The sequence below is a fragment of the Taurulus bubalis genome (assembly GCF_910589615.1).
Source record: "Taurulus bubalis genome assembly, chromosome: 2".
Classification (NCBI taxonomy): domain Eukaryota; kingdom Metazoa; phylum Chordata; class Actinopteri; order Perciformes; family Cottidae; genus Taurulus; species Taurulus bubalis.
This window is the reverse complement of record NC_136590.1, coordinates 12,841,030-12,845,832: the sequence shown is the minus strand read 5'-3', so window position 1 is coordinate 12,845,832 and position 4,803 is coordinate 12,841,030.

Below are 4,803 nucleotides of genomic sequence, written 5' to 3'. Positions count from 1 at the left end.
CTCTCATCTTCTGCATCATCTCAAAATGATTGCATATAGCCAAAATGCACCACAATCATTTAATAAAAAGACCAAATTTATAATCTTGAAAATGTTTTGCTTGTATTCCCCTTCAGACGTATATGTTCTAATAACTATAATAGTTCCCGGTGTTCATTTCCTCTGGTTTAGGACACTCTTATCAATTCTTGTAAGGTTAACTGCATTGCCCCTAATGGGAGAAGCATTATTTTCAAAGAGTGAATTTATAAGAATATTTATAGGCTACTTACATACCACGTATTATGTATCAGTATTATTACGTGTTATGATAATATGTTAAATCTTTTTTATATTTACACCTTTGAGTTTGAACCCTGCTTCATTGTTTCTGTGAAAAACAATTCGACAGTGAGCCTCCATCTGTTGTTAAAGCGCCTATTGTCTTCAAAGACATGACAGTGAAATTGATTTTGGATGTATTTAAGAGCCACAACCCAGTTACAGCTAATATCCCAGTGTGTGATAATCTGCATGAGTATTGGTTACATTTGTGTAGAGAAAACAAAAGGATTATTTCTTCCATGAAATACACTGATGACAATGTCAGGGATTAATGCCCCGGGGTCGGTCTTCACTTACTCCGGCTGAGCTGAAACACTTCTGCACCGGGTCTCGACACTGTGTGTGTCCTCTCTGACCTTAACCCCTCTGCCTGCTTCCCTGTTATGTAAATTCATCAAAAATCTGTTTGCATAAGAAGCATAATCCGCAGCGGAAGCTAGAAACGGTTTTGGTATCTTTTCCCCCGCCCTCGTTGCACTGGGCCAGCTGTGGGCCAGCTGTGGGGTTATGCAAAGCCACGGCTGTGAAAAGATGTCTGTGGAGCGGAAGGCCCAAGAGATATGACGGAGGAAAGTATGAATGAAACTGAGAAGAGGAGAGGGGAGGCCTGGATGGCAGAAGGTTAAGGATGTAGATTTAGAAAACAAGTTTGAGTCCTCAACAGTCAGTCCTATTACGCCTCATTGTAAATAACTAAGAGACTCAGCAGCAAGCGAGGATGATCATTTAGAAAGATACAGAGGAAAATGTTTAGTTGTATTGTGTGTGTGTGTGTGTGTGTGTGTGTGTGTGTGTGTGTGTGTGTGTGTGTGTGTGTGTGTGTGTGTGTGTGTGTGTGTGTGTGTGCGTGTCTGTGCGTGCGTGTGTGCGTTCAGCTAAAAGTGCACAACACAGAGATTATACTGAGCGGATCATGAAAGGCTCAGCCAAACAAGCCATATGTGTGATTGTGATGACAAGTGTCTGTTTGTTAAGCGATAATTAACTTAGAACCTAAAAATGTATTATAGGTTATTATTATTATAAATATTACGATTATTAAAAAGTAAATTAGCAGTAATAGAAGAAGGATGGCATCATAGATTGACATTACTGCTAAACTCTTTTAAATTATATATATATATATATATATATATCATATAAACACAAGCCATCTGTCTGTAGTTTGTGATGCAATATGCAATAAGCAAGGCTTGCACCCAAACATGTATCACTGTTAAAGTGGAAAGGTGCCCAAAAAGATCAAAACCAATTGGTATTTGTTAATCATAACTAAATTGTATTGTGTTCAGTGGACTTTTTTTCTTTAAAATAGCTTTTGAATTGGTCTAGGATTACAAACCAAATTGTGAAGACGCATTTCCTCATATTTTCATGCTTTTTTATAATGATGTGTACATTTTCTCAGGTGTGTCAGAAAGATGCCTTGGCAGTGGGATATACTTACATTTAATCAATGATTGTGAATAAAATGTAGATGTAGATTTTTTAGATAGTTTGTACTTGTGCTCCACTTTTAAAAGGGAAATATCATACTTTTTACTGTACATCCCATTCTAGTAAGCCATGTTTTACATATGACAATCATACCTATATCACATTTCTTGTGTAGCAAATGGGCTACAGCTGCATTTCGTTGTGTATTCCTGTGTTGCATAATGGCAAGAAATGCTCGAAATCCTTGAATTCTTGAAACTTGATGCTTAATTATTTAAACTAACCAACAAATGTAAATCATTTAAAAATGACCTCCATCTTGACCAGCAACAACATTAAATACTGATTACACAAGGCTCCTCGATGGTGGAATGAGCACCCCATTGACATCAGGACAACGGAAAGTCTTTACATCTTCCGCCGCAAACTAAAAACACATCTTTTCCGACTATACCTTGAATAAAGCATTTTTTAGTTTTGCTTTCTTGAAGAAATTGTACTTTCTTGATTCTTGTTGTTCTGAGTTTGTACTCATGGTTGAATGCACTTATTGTAAGTCGCTTTGGATAAAAGCGTCAGCTAAATGAAATGCAATGAATGCGTCTGTAATAATAAACCAATAATATAATAACACTCACAGGAGAGATTTGAGTGTCTAAGGAGAGTTTTTGATTCCTTATGTGCATGTTGCTCATCATACCACACTTAGAGTTGTATGACGACTTTTACTCCAGTAAATATTCAAAATATTTCTTCCACAACTGTTTTTGCTTTTCTTTTCTTCCACTGAACATATCCTAATTGCAAAGACTACTGACAGTTTACCAGTTATTGATGAGCAGCTTTCTGTCACACCGTATCCTTCTCATAATAAGGTCCTAGCTGTTTGTTTACGCCGTAATAGAGGAAAGTAACCTGATCGCTGTTTGTAATTACGTTGACGTGTTGCTCTTTGGCCACACGGGGGCGTCGTTGGTTCCTGCCGAAGCGTCGAAGAAGAGCACTTCCGTTTTCCTTTCGGCTCCCGCCCCGCTCCGCCATCATGAAGTCCTGAACAAAAACGGATGAGACTCGAGCAAAATGGGGATAACACGAACCGGAGATGAAATCCGCAGACAACACTAACGTAATGACAGCACGGAGCGGAGCCTGCAGCGGACCGGCGCACATTAATGAATCAGTTTCCCAATGAAAACGTCCCGCGCGGCTCCTGGCGTCACGTTATTCCGTTAGCGGCGTAGCTAACAGCAGCGAGAGCCTCTGGTTTTCTCTGGACGAGAGCTCCGGCTGGCTAGCTTAGCTGGCAGGCGTCAGTCGGCTAGCTGTCACTTTAACTGACTGGCACTTTGCTCATGTCAAGCCGCGCAGACCTGCCAGCTGTCCAATTGACTGGGAACACCAGGATGGAGAGGACTTTGAGTGAAAGTATCGACAGGCAGAACAATGTGGTCTGTTCGTGTTGAATAGACGCCAGTGCCGAGGGAGAGGGGAGTGAGAACAATATTTTCCACCCAGGCCGGTCGGCTAGCTCTCGGGCTAGCTGCAGTGGATCCCAGAAGCCACGGTAAGACGTGTTATAAATCATTCAGCACGCATTGCTAAAGCAGCCGAATGGGCCTCTGTATCCCTCTTTGCAGGGGAAGAATACCAAGCAACCTATACTAGCCTCATTTTCAGATCCTAGGGAGACGTTGACATTGACATGTGAGGCTTGTTGTTGGCCTGCAGCCTGAAACACCCAGCCATCCTTGGGTTGTTGTTGTCTGCTGTTGAATACATGTCATGCATGTTTTCTTTGGTGAGCAGAGATAGCCTAATTGACCAGCCAAGTGCAAAAGCCATCTAGCCTGCCCAGCTGAGATGCACACGATACTAATGGCGAGCTCCCATCCAGCTAATTACTTCTGTCTCACCAACCAATGCTAAGGATTATTTTTTTTTTGTGCAGAATATGCCCAGGGTGTAAAATGACACGAAGATTGGAGAGACAATCTGAAATCACACCATACTAGCATTTGATGCCTCCTCCTTTGTGTGTCTGGGACTATATGGGCTCTTAAAAGATAGATTGAGCGCTCGCTTTAGGCTTGGTTGCAAGATTGAAAGAACTTCTCATTTTCAAAAGGAACCACTTGCTTCCTCTTTTGACAGCAGCAAAATGGCCTCGAAAGAAACTTTTCATCTGGTGCTTGTTCATTTTGAAGCATGTGGATGCAGAAACAAAGGCCCAGTTGTTCAGTTACTGACCACTTAAAATACATGGAGCATGTGTTACATTTCCCCATTAAAGCTTTGAAAAGAACCTAATGTCACATGATGTCCCCTGTGCCAGGCTGTTACTTGACAGTCAGTGCATCACACAAACATTACACATCTTCTGATGCATACAGCAAGTCAAAGTTGATGTTTTTACGGGCTGTGATTGTAAGTACAAATATGTGGTTTTATGTAGACCTTCTGTAGTAGCGCACATCTAGCGAGTAATCACAGTGCCATAATGTATGAATCACTAATCATTTTGATCCTGGGATTCATGATTATATCAAATGCAAAATAATAAGAAAAAAAGAAATGGATGTATGTCAGCATTTTTAAAGATAATATCTAATGATACCTGCTAGATTTTAGGAGTTGACATGACTGTTATGTCATCGCCTGAACCTATAATACAAAACTGATCAAATAGGTTATCAATCTCAGTTTACAATAGCCACATATTTAGTCTAGAAACTGGGCTCCTCGGTGCCTTATCCCATTGTGAACACCATAGTAGTGTGGGTGAATTTCGGGAGGTTTAAGACCAAGTCAAGTTGCTGCATTCTGGATGAGCTGCAGAGGTCTGATGGCATTAGCAGGAGGGAGTTACAGTAGTCAAGGCGTGAGATGACCACAGCCTGTACCGCCTTCTGAGTGAGAAGGGGACGTATTCTCCTGACGTTGTGCAGCATATTTAATTGGTCAGGAAACCTCTGATGACCATTTCAGAGCGATATCAAACACTGCAGTGGTACTTAAACTAAAGTAAAACTTGATAGACAAATC